The sequence below is a fragment of the Antechinus flavipes genome, chromosome 2 (genome assembly GCF_016432865.1).
Source record: "Antechinus flavipes isolate AdamAnt ecotype Samford, QLD, Australia chromosome 2, AdamAnt_v2, whole genome shotgun sequence".
Classification (NCBI taxonomy): Eukaryota; Metazoa; Chordata; class Mammalia; order Dasyuromorphia; family Dasyuridae; genus Antechinus; species Antechinus flavipes.
Genome location: NC_067399.1, coordinates 491,492,492 through 491,516,875, shown reverse-complemented (window position 1 = coordinate 491,516,875; position 24,384 = coordinate 491,492,492).

Below are 24,384 nucleotides of genomic sequence, written 5' to 3'. Positions count from 1 at the left end.
TGGAATATGATATTCCGAAAGGCTAAGGAACTTGGTATGCAACCAAAAATAACTTACCCAGCGAGAATGAGCATCTTTTTCCAGGGAAGAAGATGGACATTCAATGAAGTAAGCGAATTTCATCTATTTCTGATGAAAAAACCAGAACTTAACAAAAAGTTTGATCTACAAATATAGAACTCAAGAGAAATCTAAAAAGGTAAAGATTAATCTTGGGAACTATATTTTGACTATATAGATGTATAAAGAATACATGTATACCTTGTTCTAGAAATTGATGTGGAAAGGACATTGTACCAGAAAAAGGGTAAAGTGGGGGTAGTACATCTCATGAAGAGGCATAGGAAACCTATTATATCTGAGAGAAAGAATGGAGGGGGATGAATATAGAGGGTATCTTACTGCCTTCAGAATTGGCTTTAAGTGAAAAATCTTAAGACATATTCAATCTATGGTGAAACTTCTCCCATCTCATTGAAAAGTGAGAAGGGAAAAGTGGAAAAGGGAAGGAATAAGCTAAGTGGAAGGGAATACGGGAACTGGGAGGAAAAGGGGTAAGATAGGGGGAGGAACTCTAAGGCGGGGGGAGGGACACTAAAAAGGGAGGGCTGTGAGAAGCAAGGGTGCTCACAAGCTTAATACTTGGAAGGGGGGGAAAGGGGAAAGAAGGGAGGAAAGCATAAACCGGGGTTAACAAGATGGCAAGTAATACAGAATTGGTCATTCTAACCATAAACGTGAACGGGGTAAACTCCCCCATAAAGAGGAAGCGGTTAGCAGAATGGATTAAAAGCCAGAATCCTACAATATGTTGTTTACAGGAAACACACCTGAAGCGGGGAGATACATGCAGGTTAAAGGTAAAAGGTTGGAGCAAAATCTACTATGCTTCAGGTGAAGTCAAAAAAGCAGGGGTAGCCATCCTGATCTCAGATCAAGCTAAAGCAAAAATTGACCTAATTAAAAGAGATAAGGAAGGACACTATATCTTGCTAAAGGGTAGCATGGATAATGAAGCACTATCTATATTAAACATATATGCACCAAGTGGGGTAGCATCTAAATTCTTAAAAGAGAAACTAAGAGAGCTGCAAGAAGAAATAGACAGTAAAACTATAATAGTGGGAGATCTTAACCTTGCACTCTCAGAATTAGATAAATCAAACCAGAAAATAAATAAGAAAGAAGTCAAAGAGGTAAACAGAATACTAGAAAAGCTAGATATGATAGATCTCTGGAGAAAATGTAATGGAGACAGAAAGGAATACACTTTCTTTTCAGCAGTTCATGGAACCTATACAAAAATTGACCATATATTAGGACATAAAAACCTCAAACTCAAATGTAGTAAGGCAGAAATAGTAAATGCATCCTTTTCAGACCACGATGCAATGAAAATTACATTCAACAAAAAAGCAGGGGAAGTAGACCAAAAAATAATTGGAAACTAAATAATCTCATACTAAAGAATGATTGGGTAAAACAGCAAATCATAGACATAATTAATAACTTCACCCAAGAAAACGATAATAATGAGACATCATACCAAAATGTATGGGATGCAGCCAAAGCGGTAATAAGGGGAAATTTCATATCTCTAGAGGCCTATTTGTATAAAATAGAGAAAGAGAAGGTCAATGAATTGGGTTTGCAATTAAAAATGCTAGAAAAGGAACAAATTAAAAACCCCCAGTCAAACACTAAACTTGAAATTCTAAAAGTAAAAGGTGAGATCAATAAAATTGAAAGTAAAAAAACTATTGAATTGATTAATAAAACTAAGAGTTGGTTCTATGAAAAAACCAACAAAATAGACAAACCCTTAGTAAATCTGATTAAAAAAAGGAAAGAGGAAAATCAAATTGTTAGTCTTAAAAATGAAAAGGGAGAACTCACCACTAACGAAGAGGAAATTAGAGCAATAATTAGGAGTTACTTTGCCCAACTTTATGCCAATAAATTCGACAACTTAAATGAAATAGAAAAATACCTCCAAAAATACAGCTTGCCCAAACTAACAGAGGAAGAAGTAAATATCCTAAACAGTCCCATCTCAGAAAAAGAAATAGAACAAACTATCAATCAACTCCCTAAGAAAAAATCCCCAGGACCAGATGGATTTACATGTGAATTCTACCAAACATTTAAAGAACAATTAACTCCAATGTTATATAAACTATTTGAAAAAATAGGGATTGAAGGAGTCCTACCAAACTCCTTTTATGACACAGATATGGTACTGATACCTAAACCAGGTAGGCTGAAAACAGAGAAAGAAAATTATAGACCAATCTCCCTAATGAATATTGATGCTAAAATCTTAAATAAAATATTAGCAAAAAGATTACAGAAAATTGTCACCAGGATAATACACTATGACCAAGTAGGATTTATACCAGGAATGCAGGGCTGGTTCAATATTAGGAAAACTATTAGCATAATTGACTATATCAATAACCAAACAAACAAAAACCACATGATCATCTCAATAGATGCAGAAAAAGCATTTGATAAAATCCAACATCCATTCCTAATAAAAACACTTGAGAGCATAGGAATAAATGGACTTTTCCTTAAAATAGTCAGGAGCATATATTTAAAACCATCAGTAAGCATCATATGCAATGGGGAAAAACTGGAACCTTTCCCAGTAAGATCTGGAGTGAAGCAAGGTTGCCCACTATCACCATTATTATTTAATATCGTATTAGAAACACTAGCCTCGGCAATAAGAGTCGAGAAAGATATAAAAGGAATTAGAGTAGGCAATGAGGAAACCAAACTATCACTCTTTGCAGATGATATGATGGTATACCTAGAGAACCCCAGAGATTCTACCAAAAAGCTATTAGAAATAATTCATAATTTTAGCAAAGTAGCTGGCTACAAAATAAATCCCCATAAATCCTCAGCATTTTTATACATCACCAACAAAACCCAACAGCAAGAGATACAAGAGAAATTCCATTCAGAATAACTGTTGATACCATAAAATATTTGGGAATCTATCTACCAAAGGAAAGTCAGGAATTATATGAGCAAAATTATAAAAAAGTCTCCACACAAATAAAGTCAGACTTAAATAATTGGAAAAATATCAAGTGCTCTTGGATCGGCCGAGCGAACATAATAAAGATGACAATACTCCCTAAACTAATCTATTTATTTAGTGCTATACCAATCAGACTTCCAAGAAAATATTTTATTGACCTAGAAAAAATAACAACAAAATTCATATGGAACAATAAAAAGTCGAGAATCTCAAGGAATTAATGAAAAAAAAATCAAATGAAGGTGGCCTAGCTGTACCTGATCTAAAATTATATTATAAAGCAGCAGTCACCAAAACCATTTGGTATTGGCTAAGAAATAGATTAGTGGATCAGTGGAAAAGGCTAGGCTCACAAGACAGAATAGTCAACTATAGCAATCTAGTGTTTGACAAACCCAAAGCCCCTAACTTCTGGGAAAAGAATTCAATATTTGATAAAAACTGCTGGATAATTGGAAATTAGTATGGCAGAAATTAGGCATGGACCCACACTTAACACCATATACCAAGATAAGATCAAAATGGGTCTATGACCTAGGCATAAAGAACGAGACTATAAATAAATTAGAGGAACATAGAATAGTTTATCTCTCAGACTTGTGGAGGAGAAAGAAATTTGTGACCAAAGATGAACTAGAGACCATTACTGATCACAGAATAGAAAATTTCGATTACATCAAATTAAAAAGCCTTTGTACAAATAAAACTAATGCAAACAAGATTAGAAGGGAAGCAACAAACTGGGAAAACATTTTCACAGTTAAAGGTTCTGATAAAGGCCTCATTTCCAAAATATATAGAGAACTGACTCAAATTTATAAGAAATCAAGCCATTCTCCAATTGATAAAAGGTCAAAGGATATGAACAGACAATTTTCAGAGGATGAGATTGAAACTATTACCACTCCTATTTGCAATTTTGATTTTCTTCCCGAGTTATTTTTACCTTCTGAATCCAATTCTCCCTGTGCAACAAGAGAACTGTTTGGTTCTGCAAATATGTATTGTATCTAGGATATACTGCAACATGTTTAGCATATATAGGACTGCTTGCCATCCTGGGGGGGGGGGGGGAGGAGGGAGGGAGGGGAAAAAACGAAACATAAGTGATTGCAAGGGATAATGTCGTGTAGAAATTATCCTGGCATGGACTCTGTCAATGCGAAGTTATTATTAAATAAAATAAAATTTATTATAAAAAAAAAAAAAAAAAAAAAAAAAAAAAAGAAACTATTACCACTCATATGAAAGAGTGTTCCAAATCATTATTGATCAGAGAAATGCAAATTAAGACAACTCTGAGATACCACTACACACCTGTCAGATTGGCTAAGATGACAGGAAAAAATAATGATGAATGTTGGAGGGGATGCGGGAAAACTGGGACACTAATGCATTGTTGGTGGAGTTGTGAACGAATCCAACCATTCTGGAGAGCAATCTGGAATTATGCCCAAAAAATTATCAAAATGTGCATATCCTTTGATCCAGCAGTGTTTCTATTGGGCTTATATCCCAAAGAAATACTAAAGAAGGGAAAGGGACCTGTATGTGCCAAAATGTTTGTAGCAGCCCTGTTTGTAGTGGCTAGAAACTGGAAAATGAATGGATGCCCATCAATTGGAGAATGGCTGGGTAAATTGTGGTATATGAATGTTATGGAATATTATTGTTCTGTAAGAAATGACCAGCAGGATGAATACAGAGAGGCTTGGAGAGACCTACATGAACTGATGCTAAGTGAAATGAGCAGAACCAGGAGATCATTATACACTTTGACAACGATATTGTATGAGGACATATTTTGATGGAAGTGGATTTCTTTGACAAAGAGACCTGAGTTTCAATTGATAAATGACGGACAAAAGCAGCTACACCCAAAGAAAGAACACTGGAAAACGAATGTGAACTATCTGCATTTTTGTTTCTCTTCCCGGATTATTTATACCTTCTGAATCCAATTCTCCCTACGCAACAAGAGAACTGTTCGGTTCTGCAAACATATATTGTATCTAGGATATTCTGCAACATATCCAACATATAAAGGACTGCTTGCCATCTAGGGGAGGGGGTGGAGGGAGGGAGGGGAAAAAAAAATCGGAACAGAAATGAGTGTAAATATAATGTAATTATTAAATAAAAAAAAAAATTTAAAAAAAAAAATAAATAAAAAATAAAAAAATAAAGTTTGAATGTCCCCAAAAAAAAAAAAAAAAAAAAAGAAAGAATTGAATGTGTTTGGCATGGAAAAGAAAAGACAAGGAAAAGGAGGGGAAAATGAGTGTGTTCAAGTGTAATTCAAATTTTCAGTATGCTGAGTTTACCTGACTTGGAGTTTGCCTGACTCCCTACCTCATGAGGTAGCCATCTGCTCACTTTCCCCCACATTTTTCCCATTGTGCCCAATAAGATCATGTACCAAACTAGTGAGGAGGTAAAGGGATTTGCTTTTACTCGGCTATCCTTGCTCTGAAAAGTGGGTCTGAAGGTGTTTGCTTTATATTATTTGTTCTCAGCTTCAGGTGCTAGAAGGATACATATGGGATGGGAAATTTTAGCAATGGAGATGCTTGAAACCAGTATTGTAAACTGGGGCCCTCGCAAGGAAGCCTGAAAAGCTCCCAGGGTGCCTAGAACTTGAGTTTCCTTGAGAGGAAGTGTTTGGACTTGGGGCTGGGATTGGGCTCTAAAGGAACTGAGCTATGCTAGAAAACTAACCCCCTTCCCCTCCCCAGAGACTGAAGGGATGTCAGTGAGAGAATTATCCTATGTCTTGAGAAATGTGTTTGTATATTTATGATTCTCTTTTGAAGTATATATTCCTCCTTCCTAAAACCTTCACTGTTATCCAAGTATTTAAAGAATCCTCATGAGGAAGACAGATTAAATTTTTGGTCTCAGAGATCAAAACAAGAAACAATAGGTACAAGTTGCAAAGAGGCAAATTTAAACTTAATGTCAGAAAACCTCTGAATAATTACATCTGTCCAAAAGCACGAAGAACTGCCTTGAAAACAAAGGGCTCCTCTTTCGTGGAGGTCTTCAAGCAAAGCTACACAACTATCATCCATAATAGAGAAAAGATTCCTTTTCATTATGGATTAGACAAGATGGCTGTGGAGGTCTCTTCAAACTTTCCAATTGTAGCATCCTAACTACTTTTATTTCCTTTTATCTGCTTAGCAAATTTTTACCTTCCAAGCACTTTAATGTATCTTATCTTACTTGATCCTTACAACATCCCTACAAAGTGGATCAGCCATATAACTCTATTTGGCAAATGAAAAAACTGAGGACCAAGAGAGAGGAAATATTTTGCTAGAGATTATGGCATAGGCTCCCAAGGTAGGCTTGCTGGATACTCCCAGGAACAGTATAACATCTCCAAAAAAAAAAGTTTTTCAAAGCTCATATTTTTTGCTGATAATTTTAAAAAATGCATTTAGTTAAATTTTTGTTTCATTTGTTTAATGAATTTTCAAAATGTGTCTTCTTCACAGTTTTCTATCTACTTGCATTGATACAAGTTGTTTCCTTATTCAAGAAATCTTTATACCAAGGAAACTATGGATTCAGTCTTTATTCTGTTGCTATTTTCTGATTAATAATTTAACAAATGTTCACCTTAAAAATAATGGAAATTCCCTGGGAACACACCAGAATGAAATGTACTATATATACCTATAGTCATGAGACTAGTTACTGACTGGGATATGACTAGAGTCCTGGTCTCTAGATCTTCCCACTATCATATACTTAACACAAAAATATATGCAAGAATTTCATAGTTAGAATGTAAAACTACAAAGCTGTTTGAGCCTCATCATCAACATATAAAAATAAGGCTTAACATTTATGATGCTTTTTTTTAAATGTACAAAGTATTTTACATATATTTTCTCAATTAATCCTTACAATAACTCTCTGAGGTAGTTGCTATTTGTGGTTATCTCCATTTTACAGATGAGGAAACTGAAGTCCAGAAAGGTCACATGATTTGCACATGGTCACACAGCTATTAAATGTCTTAAAAAGTCAGGAAGCGTTAACAGAGAAACAATCTAGGATGTTATACCCCTCCTCCATACATGCCCTATTTAATTTGGTTAAATGTATTTTCAGCATCTACTATCTATAAGACTTTCTACAAGGTACCAGAAATAGAGAGAGCTAAGATGCCGTAGTATGTGCCTTCAAAGACCTGGTATTCAAATTATAGCTATAGACATACTTATTTTTGTTCAATGGTAGCCATTTCTAGGATGGAAGAAGAGAAGAAAAAATAAATTTATGTGGTAAATATATTGTGTATTTAAAAGGAATGACGAGTTATATATAATAGATTTGATTTGCAGTTGCATATGTTTTATATATATATTTTTTAATTTATTATACTATTCTATGGAAATGCTTGTTTGTATTCTATAAATTAAAAGTAAAATAAAATTTACAAAAGAAAAAAAGAAAGTAATTCAAAAGTATTACCCAAAAGTAAAAGAGAGAGAGAGAGAGAGAGAGAGAGAGAGAGAGAGAGAGCGCCTCTATGGAACAAGCACTTCAGTTGACCAGAAAGCCCTGTTCTAACAAGCCAGGTTCATGGTACAGTGGAGGAGTTAAGAAATCCAAGGGATGATACTCAGCTACTCCATAAAAAGATAATTCATGAGACTCATAGAATTAAGAATAAAGAGCTGGAAGGGACATAAAAGGATATCCAATCTAGTCTCAAAAAATTTACAATTAAAGAAATGGAGGCCCAGAGATGACGCACAGGTTGTAAACAAAAGAAACAGGCTTCAAACTGAGATTTTTTTTTCTTTATTCCAAGAAACCTTTCTATTCTACCTTGCTGCCTTCCAACTGGCTAGCCTTTAGATAAGGTCTAGCTCAAACTAGATGACCTTTGAAGGAATATCCAATTCTGGAAGCCTATAATTCTAAATTGTTTCATTTCTCATAGTCTTGGATTCCTTCTTTGGAATGGGACTAACAATGCTATCTACTTCATAGGGCTATTTGTTGTTCAGTTGTTTTAGATATGTTTTAGTTATTTAGGGTTTTTTTGGTAAAGACACTGGAGTTCTTTGCCATCTCTTTTTTCAGGTCATTTTACAGATGAAGAAACTGAGGAAACCAGGATTCAGTGACTTTCTCAGAGTCACAGAGCTTTGAGTGTCCAAGACCAGATTTGAATTCAGGCCTGGTGCTCTATCTACTGTGCCATCTTACTTCTTTTACAGGGAAGTAATAAAGAACAAGCTGTAGGAAGGACAGAGCAGTAGAACGCATCTAGGACTTGGGGTAAGCAGTAACTCTTGTGAGCTGTGTGACTGTACCACTTAACTTCTCTGAACTTCAATGTCCTCATCCATCATGTGAAGATGATAATATACTCACTGCCTATACTGCTGTATGATCGTGAGGAAAGGATGCAGCACATATCAAAACACCCTAAGAACATGAGCTATTAGTAGTTTATTATGCTCGTCACCAATACCAAAACACAGGGGATTGTTATTATTACTAAAGTAGTATTACAGAGCAGGTTGGGGAAAGTGGAAAAGGGAGAATGGTGTCGACCCAACAACATGACTGACATTCTAGGTCTTTGGGGAGGGAGGTTGTGCTGGGTGGGGGGAGATAGTGGAATGAGTGAAGGCAGGAGAGGAAGTCATTAAGTGCGACAAGTCAGCACATTGTACAGTAATCACGGTGGAACACAAAACAAAAGCAGTCTGCCTTACAAGGCCCACACAGCGCCTAATGCACCAAAGAGGGATCTTACATCCTCTTTGACGGAGCCTGATTAATTGGTTCTTTGTACCTCCAAATTGAAAGCACAATGTAACCTGGCTGCTGCCACTGGTGGAATCCCACAGGGACACCCAACTTTGGACGGGAGTTGAGGCCGCTGAGGAGCCAGAAAACTATTGTGTGCGACGAACTGTGAAAAGTCATTCAGCAGGAGAAACCCTCAGCATCCTTTATTTATTGGCATTGAAATATTTATCTGTGATGTGTGGCATCCATAATAGATTTGTCAATCTCATGGGCTCCTGGTACGAAGCCTTCGAGCCCATGTCAGATCCGTTAGTAGCTTCTTTCTAGGACAATGTCGGTTAATTGTCAAATTGCCAGTCAGGTAATGGGGTCGCTCCTGAGATCCTGAACCCAGGAAAAATCAGCTACTTGAAAGTCAGAGGAAGAAATACCTCACTAGGAATCCTCTATTTTGGCAAGAACAGATAATATACCTAGGATCTTTATTTAGTTTTGAATTTAGAGATTAAAACTCAATCGACCCTGACATTCAAGTTTTATTGCAGTTTCCTGATAATTGAGTGAGGGGAATGATTTGTGTGGCATAGATTAAAGCTGTTGTGCACTCTGACAGAACAGATGAAAACATGACTTTGAACCTGAGACAGGGAAAGGCCGGAAATACCCAGCATCAGTAGCCTTGCTCTCCAAAAGCCTTGTATTCAAAAAACATACTGCTATCTAAAGTTCACCCACAGATGAAGCACGTTCAGGACTACGGGAGAGAATGCAGTTTAGCTACAAAAGAGGGAAAGGATAGGCAATTAGGGTGATATGAGTTAGAAAGTCAGTTTTTCTTTCTGTCCCATCCTGTCTCCCTGGAATTCATCCATTTCTTCAAAATATTCGTTAAATCTCCTTCATTTTCCAATTCTGACATAAGTTTGAATGCACCCAGGACCAAAAGAGTTGCTTTCACAGTTTAAAATGAGAAAAGAATACCATAGATATTCACACCCTATACTCATATGCCTTCATAGTTCCTGAGGGAAAGAGAATCCATTTATACCCAAATGAGAAGGCTAGAACACTTCTGGTCTCTGCTCCAGTCTACTCCATGAGCCAGAGGTCTTTGGATAATAATCCTTGTATTTTCCTCGCCAATTTTCTTTGTTCTTGTCAAAAACAAAACAAACCAAAAAAACCCTAAATCTTAAGCTTGTCTTTCTTTGCTTCCTTTTTGATCTCTGCAGATGATGAGTTCTCCTTTTCTTTGGATATAATTAATAATTTAAGCATTCAAGTTGCTCCAACTTGTATGCTTTTCTAAATGTCTCTTGTTTCCTGCATTTGCATATTAAGAGTTTCTACCCAGATTTGGTTTTCTCAGCAGAAATGCTTGGAAGTCATTGTTATCAGTAAAAGTCAACTGCCCCCCATCCCAAGGATTACTTTCAGCTTTCAAGGATAGGTTATTATTACTTGAAAGTTTGGAGGTTTTGATATATTGTATTCCAAGTTTTCATTTTCTTTCTCCTAGTTACATAAGTTTGTATGACCTGCCTATGATTCCTTGGTTCTTTATGTCTTTCTTCCTGGCTGTTTGTAATATTTTTTTCCCTTTAATATAGAAGTACTAATGTTTGGAAATATCATCTCTATGTATGTTGAATTTGTGATTTCTTTCAGATATAAACCTGAAGATTATCTTTATTTTTCTTTTGCTTTCAGGTTTCAATACAAGTCTTAGACAAGTTTTTTGTTTCTTTTGAGTTTTTTAGGCTCTCTTGAAATATAGTATCCAGGTTTTCTGCTTTGCCATGGTTTTCATAAATTCCAAGGATTTTAAAATTCTCTCTATCTCTCTTTATCCTATTTTTTTATCTTCCTGTATGCTTTTAATAGGAGATATCTCACACATTCTTTTGATTTTGTTCTATTAGTTCTTGTTGTATCATTAAATTTTAAATTATTTGTTTCAACCTGTCTTCAAAAGAGCCCACAAAAGGGTGAATTTTTCTACCTTTTGCTCCTAATTACTTATTTTTCTTCCAAGAAGTCCAATTTCATTTGTAACTCTTGTTTCATTTCTTTTTTCATTTCTTCAGACCACTCTTGGAGTCCTTGAGGCCAATATATCTTTTACTTCCTTCCAAGATTCTATTTATAACTATTACAGAATCATTTCATCTGTTTTGAAATGTTATATTGGGTTTTTCTTAATCATAATACTTCAGAAGTTTCTTCTGTTTGCTATATTTTCAGCCTTTCTTCTAGTGATGGTTACTGAAGGTTTCTCTCTGTTTCCTTTTTTTAACTTCTCTTATCACTTCAGTCACTCCATTTTTTAAGCACAAGACTCAGGGTAGGACTGGAGAGTTGATAGTTACAGCCACACTAGGCTCTCAATCTTTGGTCTGGAATAACTCAGTAAACAAACCTAATTTTTGATAGCCCCTTGGCTTTCCAACCTTCAACAGTCTTGGCTTGGGCATTTATATAGAAATCTTGGTGTTGGACAGAATGGCTGAGTCTGGAATCTCATTCTCTGTTTCTTGTGCCCTCCCACAGTTTTAACTAGGAAAGATAAACTGAAGTCATAGTAGTTCCCCAACTGCCCCAATTAATCTTGGATTGGAACATTGTCTCGGGACAACCATTGCCTCTATCTCAGCCTGAAGAGGCTTTTCTGGGCAAAGACCTGCTCTGTATCATAGACCCAGGCTGAATTATTGGCCTGATCCAGGCCCAGCTTTATTTCACAATCTCAGAGTTAGACCCTAAACTATGCCAGGTCCTGTTTCTTCCTATGATCCTGAATAGAAAAATAAATCCTTCTCTTTGAACCCTCTTGGATAGGGAACCTGCATTGAAATTTTTTATTTCTGTGTTTTTATTAACTAAGTAGGCCTCTGTTGTATGAAAGCACAGCTTTTTCAATGAAGTCAATGAACAGAAAGTTGGAGTTGGTGATCAGTCCTCTGGAAGAGGTCCTTGTTTTCTGAGCTGCTATATTCTCAGGTGCCTCTGAGACTTCTTGAAGCTCTAGACAATTTATCATACAGATAACTAATATATTCTAATGAGATTTGTCAGGGAGACCTCCAATGAATCCTGTTACTCCCTCCATTGTCACCAGGTGTGAGAGCAAAAGGGAAAATTTATGAAATTGGAAGGGTGAGCTAAACACACTATTCATTGTCTATTCAAGTGGATAGGCAATAAGCCCAGAGAATTTAGCACATCATTTCCCATTCCCAGCTAAAGATCCAGAAGACTTTGAGCCTCTGATGAAAATAATATTTGGGATTGGGAATATTTTTTGCTAGAAAGAACATCTTCCATAGAAGTTGGATTAATAGTTTCAGAAGGAAATATTTACTTGCTTAATGATCAGATATTTCCTCTCCTGACTAATGAATCAGAGATATAACTTGTCTAGATCTGGTGATATCCCAGGAAAGTATAGGATAAGCTTTCTAGGATGACAGGGAATGGGATTTGCTCTATGCAGATCCCTCATCCCCACTTCCATATGGGACTTAAGGGCTAGAGATAGACTCATCTGACTTTCCTCTCCCTGAAATATCACATCCCCTTTAATCCCCAGCTAAGGAAAAGACCCAGCAAACTCCAAATTAAGTCATTTCCTTTGGAAAAGACAGAGTTGCTTCCTTTTTTTTCCTTTCAAGTAGCAATCATAAGGTTGCTCCATTTAATCATTGATTTGAAGAAAAAGAGCAATGACCCAACTACTGAAATACATCACATCTTCTCATCCTACAGGAACCAATTCTACCATGAAGCTCTCAGAGATATCTTCTGAGACAGCTGAGATAACTAAGGCAGAGATACAGGTCTGGCAGAAGCACTAAGGAGTAAAACAGGGTGAAGAAAGAACTAGTTTCTAAAGGTAATTGTGGAAAGAATCGGAAGAATTAGTTCAGAGTCAGTGGGGTGACATGGATTGGCACATTGAACACCTTGGTCCTACAAATAATACACGTCAAAGACAGAATTTGAGCCAAGGTCTTCCTGGTTCCAAGAACAATACTCTACTTTTAAATACCACATTCACTAACAGATCCATTCCATTTCATACTTCATGATCTTCCTTCTATTTTTACCTATTAATGTGCTGGGTACCTTAGCTAACTTTCTGCAGGTTTATTTTCTCCTCCTTTGTGATGTTTTGCAAGGGGATACTGCTTGTAATTTTCTATTATTCTCCTCTGTAATATTTTGCAAATGAGCTCATATTCTCAGTAAATGCTGAACTTGGCTGCTGTACCTATTCTTTAGGCAAAAATATTTAAAGCATTTGGTGACTGAAATGTTTTCTGGACTCTGAACTTATTGTTGAGGTTTTTGTATTAATTAAACTCTTTGAAGAAATGGTGATTATCATTTATTAATTCAATATGTATTTATTAAATTGTTCTAAGCAATGGAGATTAATTTAAAAACTTTTCTCACCCTCAACAAGTTTACATTCTACTGGAAGAGGCTATAACTTTTAAACAAACAAACAAGAAGGACTGGAATTTGAAATGGAGAGAGCACTAATTACTAGGAGGATGAGGAAAAAAAACCTATGGTAGATGGCACCTGAGATGAGCCTTGAAAAGATTAGGAGAAGTAGAAGAATGAGACAGACAGACAGACGACAGGGACATCGAAGGGGACAGAGAAATAGAGAGAGAGAAAGAAATAGAAAGACAGAGAAAAAGATAGAGACAGAGACAGAGGGAGAGAAGGAAGGAGAGAAGAAGGGAGGGAGGAAGAAAAGGAAAAAGGAAGGGGGAAAGGGAGGAAGGGAAGGAGGGATGAAGAACAATTTACTATATATGAAATACTACGCTACTAGGAAAACAAATACAAGCAAGTAAAACAGAACCTGCTCTCAAAGAGCTTACATTCTAAAAGACAAAACAAGGTATATAAGGAAAGCTGGAAAGGGAAGGAGGTGAGATACATGTGTGAAGGTATCATTTGGAAGAAATTGTAAAGTGAAATGAGATCTAAGATTAGGGCAAGATAAGAGCACTAATCTATCAGAGTCTGGGGTGGTTCCAACCAAGGAAAACTCACTCACCAATGGGAAGGAGATAAGAATAATGATGGGAGAGTAGGCTATGCTATTTAAAGATGGCCAGAAAAGGAAGTATGAGGGATAATTTATGTATTAAAGGTATATTCAGGGAGCACTAAGTAGGTTCAGTTATCTGAAATGGGTACTATGTTAAAGAATTGTGTAAAACATCTAGAAAAGTAGACTGCAGTCAAAGTGTGAAGAACTTTAAATATGAATCTGGGTAATATGAATTTTGTTCTCTATGGAACCACTGAAGACTCTCTTATTTTTCCTATGAGTGGATTTTTTTTATTTTTTTTATTTAACAATATATTATTTTTCCAATTACATGTAAAGATAGTTTTCAACATTAAGTTTTGTAAAATTTTGAATTCCAAATCTTTTTTCTTCCTCTCTCCCTTACCTCTTCCTTCTCCAAGACACAAGCAATCTGATATAGGTTATATATGTATAATCATTTTGGATATATTTCCATATCAGTCATGTGAAAGAAAATTTGGAGAAAAAACAAACAAACAAAAAAAGCTGAAAACAATTTGCTTCAATCCTCATTCAGTTTCCATAGTTCTTTCTCTGCATGCAGTTGGCATTTTCCATCACAAGTCTATTGGAATTGTCTTGGATCACTGTGTTGCTAAGAAGAGCTAAGCCTATCATAGTTGATCAACACACAATATTGCGGTTAGTGAATACAATGTTCTCCTGGTTTTTTGCTCACTTCACTCAGCATCAGTTCATGCAAGTCTTTCCAGGTTTTTCTGAAATCAGCTTGCTCATCATTTCTATGGAACAATAATATTACATTACATTCATATATCATAACTTATTCAGTCATTCCCTAATTGATCAGCAGCCACTCAGTCTCCAAATCCTTGTCACTACAAAAAGCTACAAATATTTTTTCTTTTCCATCTTTTATGATCTCTTTGGGATACAGACTTAGTCCACTGAAGATTGTTTTTTAGGGAAATAATGGTATATCTTAAGAATGTCCTTTTGGCAATCATGTAGAGTAGAGGTCCAAGGTGACCATGAGGTCCCCAACATTCCATAATGAAGCTTGAATCAGATTAAAATGTAATTGGGAAATATTTAACAAAACAAATAAAAATACACCAAACCTTAGCATTACATTTTAAAATTAAGTCAATATGTAGCCCATAGGGTTCCTTATGTGCTATTTGAATTTGATGCCTCTATGTAGAACATATATTAGAGAGATGAAAGCAGGGATATGAAAGATAAAAACAGGAAGTTCAATACACTATTGTAATAGTTCAGGTGAGAAAAGTTGCCACATGAGTAGAGAAAATGGAAGCAAATGTATATTGTAGATGTGGTATCAACAATCCCTGGAAATTTGTTGGATATAGGGGTATGAAGAAATGTTGGGAATGGCTCAAAGGTTTTATACCCGTGTGAAGGATTGTGGTGTTTGTCTGTCTGTCTGTTTGTTTTACAGAAAGAATAAGAGAATGTGGGGGAAGGGACAGTTCAGAGTATGGTGAATGTCATTCTGAATGTGTTAATTTGAGGTGCCTTTGGAACATCTGGCTGGGATGGACAGCAGATATCTTGCGTTAGGGAACAAGAAGTCAGGAGAGTGAAAAGAAGTGGAAATATGGATTTGAGAGTCATCTTAACATAGATGATAATTAAGCCTAAGGGAACTGATGAGATCATCAAAAGAAAGGTTAGAGAGAGAGATGAGCAAAGAAGCCTAGGCAGAGATTTATCTACAGCTGGAGATTGGTCACAGATAATAGCCTAGCAAATGAGACAAAGAAGTGGTCAAACAGATAACAGGAGGCTGAAGAGAATAGTGTCACAAATATAAGGGGAAGAGAGAACATGCAAAAGAAGGAGGGGTGGGGGTAGTGCAGAATCAATAAGGGCAAAAGTGGTATCATTTTTTTAAAAATGAGGAATTAGAAAAGGTTATTCGATTTAAAGATAAAAGATCATTGGTAACTGTTGGAGAGAGTAACATTACTATAGCAATGTGGTTCTAAGGCCCAATGAGAAGTGGGAAAATTAAGATAATTGGTATTAATGGGTTTTTCTATTAAAAAGAGAAGGCTTCTGGCCCTATGGTTCTTTTGGAAGTATCTATGAAAGGAAATGGAAAACAGTCACAGAAATTGAGAAAATATGGAAAGGTTTTTTTATCAACACCAGCTTGATGAATGAGATCATATGAACCCATATAAATAGTTAAGTAGGGAAATCTCTGAATGGACAATGAGGGGACAGAAAAGAATTGAGAATGCTCTCCCCATTTTAAAAACAGGTATCCTGGAAGCCTAAGAGAATAAATGACTTGTTCAGGTTCACACAGTCAAATAAGCATAGTCAGACTTTCAGAGGTTCAACAGAAGTCTCTGAATTTAATTTTGGACCCCATGTCCACCAACCTTGGGTAAGATTATGAGATCAATTATGACATCTTAAGAGCCTCCTATCATATTCTCTTCCCCCTTTCTTTTCCTCAAGACCCAACTTTCCCCTTCCTCCCACCACTGCTCACTTTCACTGAAGAAATTCAACAAGCTCATCTGTCTTTGGGAAGGCCCCCAGGCTCTGGATCTTTCCTTGGTTCTTTATCTCCTCTCAGTGATATAATGGAAAAGCTGCATCATATCTGAATTAAAATCTTGGTCCTGTTATTTACTATATGTAGAATCTTGGCCAAGAATTTCACTTCTCAGAGCCTCAGTTTCTTCCTCTTTAAAATGAGGAATAGACATGTTCTCTATAGTAAGAACTATAGTAACTTCTAGCTCTGTGTTATGGTTTTATGTCCCATCTCTTCAAGCTCTGATTCCTGAGGATAGATAATCTCAAAAGGTAGAAAGTTAAAGCACTTAGCCAGTCTGGGGAGTGTGAATTTTGTTCTTTATGGAGCCATTGAAGATTCTTTAGGGAGGTAATGATACAGAGTATATCTTAGAGATATCCTTTAGGCAGCCATGTAGACAGAGGTATCAAAAGTAGCCATGAAGTCCCCAGTACTCCATAGTGAGTACCTGGCATAGTATTTGGCACACAGCAATGCTTTAAAAACACTTCTTTCCTTCCTCCCTCCCTCCTTCCTTCCCTCCCTCCTTCCTTCCCTCCCTCCCTCCTCCTTTCCTTCCCTCCTCTCTCCATTCCCTCCTTCCTCCCTCCCTCCCTCCTTTCTTCCCTTCTTCCCTTCTTCCCTCCTTCCCTCCTTCCTTCCTTCCCTCCTCCCCTCCTTCCTTCCCTCCTTCTCTCCTTCCTTCCTTCCTTCCTTCCTTCCCTCCCTCTTTCCCTCCTTCCTTCCTTTCTTCCTTCCTTCCTTCCTTGCTTCCTTCCTTCCTTCCTTCCTTCCTTCCCTTCTTCCTTCCTTCCAGCAACATGTGTCCATTTCAACAAATTTCCTGAAATTCTACTTCCTTGACCCAAAGGAATGAATAAGTAACTTTAATGGTAGAATTTCAGGTACCATGTTGAGCAGAGACTTGAGGATGGGGGGAAAAGGGGGAAGAGACTGCTTTTCAGGATTGTGGATACTCACTTCCTTTATACATACTTAGAGTCATCTTTGATCACTGTCTTGATGGTCATGTGAGAACATATGCAGCCCCTACTTTTGGAGAGCCAAAATCTAGTGCCTGTCAAATTCCAGGTTTTTCTGAGAGCTGGAGAGACTGCATTCTGTTCTTATTCTATCCTAGTGTCAATAGAAAATTCTATATCAGATCAACAGAGGGGAAAGAAGGGAAACAAACAGCCATTCTCTTCATGGTGGCTTGGTTGCATTTGAAAAGTTTCTAAGCCAGGAAAGTTTTTCCTGGGCCCGGCTCTTGTTCTTTAGGCACTGAAAGCATCAGCAGCATGTGTCTCCCCCACAGGGGCTTTCGTCTGGGCCTTTATCCTTAAGAGAAGCCAGTGGCACTTCCTCGAATTGTCACCGACTGCTGCACAAAAGGAGGAGGGGAGAAAAGATACAATTGATAAGAAAAAAAAAAAAAAAAGTGAATCCAAACACGGCTTCTTGTTTTCAAGAAGAAGGGCCAACTTTGCCTTTATAGGAAGAGCTTTGAGAGCAGCAGCCCTGGGATTATACGGCCGAGGTTTGTAAAAAAAAAAAAAAATCAATAACTGGCGCTGTTTGGAGAGATGGAAAGAAAGGACAACTAACTAGACCAGATTGTAACAGTTCTGCAAGCAGTCACAATGCTCACCTTACAACAGCGCAGCCCTGCAAATTATTAAATAATAAATCACAGAGGCGAGCAGGCTGGGGTGGACAGAATGCGTTTGACTGCAAAGCAGACTGAGCCCCATGAATTATTCACGTCTCAAGCAAAGATAAAACAAGCAGGGGAGGAATGAGAAGAATTCTTCCAAACAGGTTCCCCTGTACTGAAATCTACCTTTTGATTACTGATACATATTTGGGGATTCAGCCGGTCAAAGCCATGCCAGATCTCAGAAGAAGGAGACGACTGCAGCCCGGCTCAGGGCTCTGGGAAAACCTGGGATTAATAAGGAGCTTCAGAAGTAACACGCCTCTGAAATATCATTTTGCCAGACTGCTGCGCTGTTAGCAATTAAAGGCAGGGCCCGAGCAAGGTGCCGTGCTCCCCGGCTGGAGCTGGGGACGCTTGGCCCTCCTCAAGCAAGGGGCTGCAGCTGGGGCTGGCACAGCATCAGGCAGGGCTCCTCCAGAAAAGAAATCTCTCTACCCCATGAGCCTCTGAGGGAGCAACCAGAACAAGCCGCAGAAAAGCTAGAATAGTTTGGGAATGACACCACCAAGAATAGGGACTAGGACAGGGGCCATCCCTGATGGACTCAGTCTCTTCTTGACCCTTTGCTCATAAATTTGAGGCAAAAAGGGATCTTGGAAGACTTCTAATCTAACCATCAATCACCAAGCATCTACTAAGGACCTCCTTTGTACCAGGCACTTTACTAGATTCTGGGGATGCACATACAAAGAATGGAACGATCTCTGCTAGCAAGGAGTTTGCATTCTAATGGAGGAGACAACAAGGACATATAGAAAGGTGGCATAAATATAAAGGGAATAAATACAAATATCTATAAAGCAGATAATTAAATACAAGGTAGTTTGGGAGGGAGAATCCTGGCAATGGGGACAAAGAAAGCTTCAAGCAGAAGATAGTGCTTGAGCTGTGTCTTAACAGGAGAGCCATAATTATTTTGGACATAAGGAAACTGAGGCCCAACCAGGTTAAGTGACCTTCTTTTGTCCCAGGTGGCAGCGGTAAATGTTAGACCCAAGATTTCCATCCACGTCCTCAGCTTCTAAATACGGTACTCATCCAGCTCTGCCATGTTACTTCATATAAGTATGGGAGGCCCCTCCATTCTTAATTTCCTTTAAAGCTCAGCTCAAAGAGCTATCTCCCATAAAAGGCCTTTTCTGATTTCCTCCGATTGTTTTACTTCTCAACCCCACTAAATCACCTTGTATTCATTTCATATATATTTTACTTATAGGTTTATGTTATCTTCTATAATATGGCTCACCCAGAATCATATAGCCCACTGTGAATAAGAGGCAAGCCTTCATTTCAAGGCTTCCAGGAGCAGCTCTCTATTCACTGTGCATGTCATATTGCCTCATGTCCATAAAAAAAAAAATACAAACATTAAAAGATCATTGCTAACCTTGGAGAAAAAATTAAGCTTGGATTTAATTTGGACTTCAAAAATGGAAACTGGCTATAGTTGGCTATAGAACTTCTTTAATCTTAAACTATCTTATCATCATATAGTCACAAAGTCAGACTCTCAGAGCTGGAAAGGGCCTCGATGAACATTCAATCTAACTAGTTCATACCTAAACACAAATCTTTTCCAAACCATCCTACTCCTGGCCAGCAGTGATTTGTTGATGATGATGGGCATACTCAGCTATTATTCCTATACCAGTTCTGTGCTATGTCCTTCATAAGTCTCTCACTAGGCATGATCCTTAACAATAGATAATTTTCAACATTCACCCTTGCAAAACCTTGTGTTAACAAATTTTTTCCTCCCTCCCTTCTTCCCACTCCCTCCCCTAGACAGCTAGTAATCCAATATGCTTCGCATATGCAATTCTTTTATACATATTTTCACAATTATGCTGCACAAGAAAAATCAGATCAAAAAGGAAATAAAGAAAGAAAACAAAATGCAAGCAAACAACAAAAAAAGTGAAAATACTATGTTGTGATTCACACTAACTCCACAATCTTCTCTCTGAGTGGAGATGGTTCTCTCCATCACAAAACCATTAGAATAAGTCTGAATCACCTCACTACTAAAAAGAACAATGTCCATTAGAATTGAACATCATCTAATCTTATTGATGTTGTATACAGCATTTTCTTGGTTCTATTCACTTCATTGAGGATCAGTTCATATAAGTCTCTCCATGTCTTTCTGAAATCATCCTGGTAATTATTTCTTATAGAACAAGAACTTGGGCCAAGATTTCCAGATGGAGAAGACAACTGCGTTCTGAGCCTTGAAATCTGAACAGACAACTGGTACCCTTTCCTAAAAGAAAATTCTGGAACCAGTGTCCAGGAATGGCACCAGAGGGAACAGTGATTAAATACTAAATCCTACCTGGACTTTTATCACCCCCATTTCTTTTTAAGAAGAGAATTCACTGTACAGAAACAGAATTGGCCCTTGGCAATATTGTGAGGTTTACAGTGTAAAACATCAGTGGCCCTCTCCTCTTACCTGCACATGGGAGCTTAGATTTAGAACTAGGAATGGGCCTTAGAGACTAACTATGCAGATTCTCTCAATTTATAAATGAGGAAACAGGCTGAGGAGAGTTAAGTTATTTGCCCCAAATCCCACAAAGAAGTAGCAGAATATTATAAATATGTTGCTTTTATTAAAAGCATGTAATAGCATAAAATAAACTCAATGTCACTTTTAAAACTTATCAGATCTTCTTTGAATTTTTTATGCTTCAATTTTTTATTTATTCTTTTTTACATCATTTTCATTAATACTCCCTCTCTTGTGAAAAATAGCCAAAACAAATACACATATGTATAATATCTGAATACATATATATATATATAGTCCTATATCTCATATCTATCACTTTTCTATCAGGTTTTGAGTAGAATGCTTCTTCATGAATACTTTGGAGTTATGGTTAGTCACTACATGGATTAGAGTTCTTCATTCATAAACATTTTTGTTTACAGTGTTGTTACTGGCATATCAATTGTTTTCCTTGTTCTGCTCATTCTGCATCAATTCATATAAGTTTTCAAATGTTCCTATGAACTGATCTCTTTTATCATTTCTTTCTGTGCAATAGTATTCTATTAGTCATATGCCATGATTTGTTCAATATTCTCTTGTTTTCCAAATCTTTCCTACAACAACAGTAATAAAATTATTATATCTTTGTGCATATGGGTTATTTTTCTTTGTCTTTAATCAACTTGAGGTGTAAACCTATTGGTAGCATTTTGGGGTCAAAGGATAAACACAGTATAGTGACTTTTGGGGGTATAATTTCAAATTACTCTTTAGAATGGCAATCATTTTACAGCTTTAATAATAGCCCATTAGTGTATCTACCCTCCTATATCTTGTCTAACAACTGTTGTTCCCTTGTTTGTCATTTTGTCCCCCTGCCCAATCTTATGAGTATGAAATGAAACCTCAAAATTGTTTTAAATTTGCATTTTCTTATAGCTAGTGACTCAGAACTTTTTTAAATAATCATTGATGATTTGGAGTTCTTTCCTTGAAAACTGTCTATTCATATCTTTGACTACTTATCAGTTAGAGGATGGCTCTTGTTCTTCTACATATGCCATTTATCTTAATTAGGAATAGTAGAGGAGTCAAGTTAGTAGCAAAACCATAGAACCAGGACCTTATATCAATGCATCTTTGATCAGTGATATCAAACTCAAATAGATATGGGGGTCAATAATCCAAATAAGGACCCTTCCTGACTACATATTGACTTAGAAAAGCATATATTAGTATTACCTATATCATTGTATTTAATTTTTTTGTTGCTAAATATTTCCCTGTTATATTTTAATCTGGTTCAGGTAGTACTTGGAAGTGTTATGGGGCCATATGCTAGCAGCCAGTGGATTATGTTTGACACTTTTTCTTAGAACATGCTCTCTTCTTCTCAGCAATATTTAACTCCCATTCTCACCTCAGGCTGAGCATCCTTTGGCCTGATAATAGGAGGAAAATATCTGATCACATGGAGGCACAATGTTATGGATTTTACTCCCTGTCCAAGTAACTATAGATATACTTCTACCTATTCCCAGTCAATGTTTCAGAACTGTGCTATTCAGATATGGTATCTCTTAGGGTTCTTTGTTCAAGGCATCTAGGTGGTATAATTAATAGAGAAAGTGATAAAACTCACCTTCCTGAGTTCAAATCTGCCCTCAGATATTTACTGTGTGACCATGGTCAAATCTCTTAATCCTATCTGCCTCAGTTTTCTCATCTGTAAAAAAGAGCTGAAGGAAATGGCAAACCACTCCAATAGAGACACGAAAAGTTATATATGACTGAAAACTACTGAACAACAACAACATGGACCTATTCTTTTTTTTCCAAATTTTGATGTCACTGGATTGAAAAGCACTTAAGCCCTAAAGTCTACATTATCCAATAACTTAGAGAAACAATAGGATATGTCTTCATATACAAGCACCTTACATTCTCTCAACTAGAAGCTTATTTCCTAGTTTCCAGAGCTTCAACATTTAACTGCCAAACTTCCCTATTTAGGTACCTTTTTATTTATTCACACATCCATTTGCTCTTCCACTATTCTATTTACTTCATACTGATTTCTCTATCAACTCACTTTAATTTTAAAATTTACTCTTAGCACATATTCTGTTCAATAGGCACTTCATCTTTCACATCCAAAAGTCATGTCTTCTACTTCCATTCCTAACACCAGGATCACCAGTTCCAAGAGAATTGTTGATATCTTAGAAGGGATTGTTATTCAGATAGCTTCTAAGGCCCATTTTAATTTTTGAAATCTATAATTCTATGCTCCCTTATGATGACATTTCAGGCACCTGGAAATGGAGTAACTCAACAAAACAATTATAAAAATAACAATTGGAATTGTGTCTGCAAGCTGGACAATCACCAGAAAGTACTCCCAGCTTGTCATGGACATGAGACTCAAGGTCCATCTGACCAGTCTTTCCTGTCCTAGGGAATGTCTTAGCAGAAGGGAAACTCTTGGGAATTCAGTGTCTCATGTATCATTATTAATAAAAAGTTCATATCAAAGGCCAGTAGCTTGGCCATCAAAGGTCCCTTTCTGTTTATTCTTGATGCTTTGAGCTATGAAATAATCTCCTGTCTCTCCAAAGACAATGACCAGAGCTTATGAGGCACAAAGTACCCCAATTATGCAGGTCACTCAAGAAGGCAACCCATCTCCATGTCCTCTGGAGCTGTTGCTCTTATTTTATGAATTAAACTATATTTTGCCCAGCTCTGAGAACATCATCAGCCTCTTTCTCTATCTGCAAATCCTCTTCCTAACCAGTATTGTGAAGAAATGAAAAGGAATTCTGAGGCGGGGATATGTATTTTTCCTTCTCTTTCACCTAGATATCAGGCATTACCTGACATATCTGGAAGAGGGAATCCAGGTTGGATAGGAGTATGAAGAAAGGATTTATTTCAAGCACATGGGAATGACTTATTTCAAGGTGAAGACAAAGCTCTTTGAACCATCATAGAGAGCTAGGAACTATTCTCAGGCCCTACCTATGTAGTCTTTGGTTATGAGGGTGACAAGAGATGATTAGACAAGTGTGTCCACCTTCTCTTGCACTGAGAAAGGACCCACACTAAACAGCAGAAATATTTTTAGTTTTGTGGCTGTATTAGCTAATTCTGTAGTTCCACTAAATACATTTTATCATAGTAGAAATTAAAAGTGCTATTGATTTCCATCAACTATTTGATTGTGCTTTACATAGTCTATGCTAGGTTTTGCATGGATGGACCCTAGAATTATTTATATTTTATACATTAACGTTAATTGTTTATTTATGGGAAGGTAGCTAAGTTTGAGATTAGTCCTATGATTTCATTGGTTTAAGGAACTCCTTGTGAAGAAATTGATTCCATCAATGCAGGCAATTCTGCAATGTTTAGTAATAGAAAGTTGCCTGGGGCATTGGGATATAAAGTGATTTAGTCAGGGACACACAATTACCATGTGTCAGAAACAGAGCTTGAGCTTAAGTCTTCTAGATTCCAAGACCAGCTCTCCATCTACTCTAACACACTCCCTATGAGACAGTATAGTCCATTAATAGGTTGATATTATTGTGTTTTTTGTTGGGCATATAATGCAATAAATTTAACTTATATGAATTGATTCTAAAAACATTGGGCCTCAGTTTCATCATTGGTAAAATGATGGGATTGGATTAGGTGATCT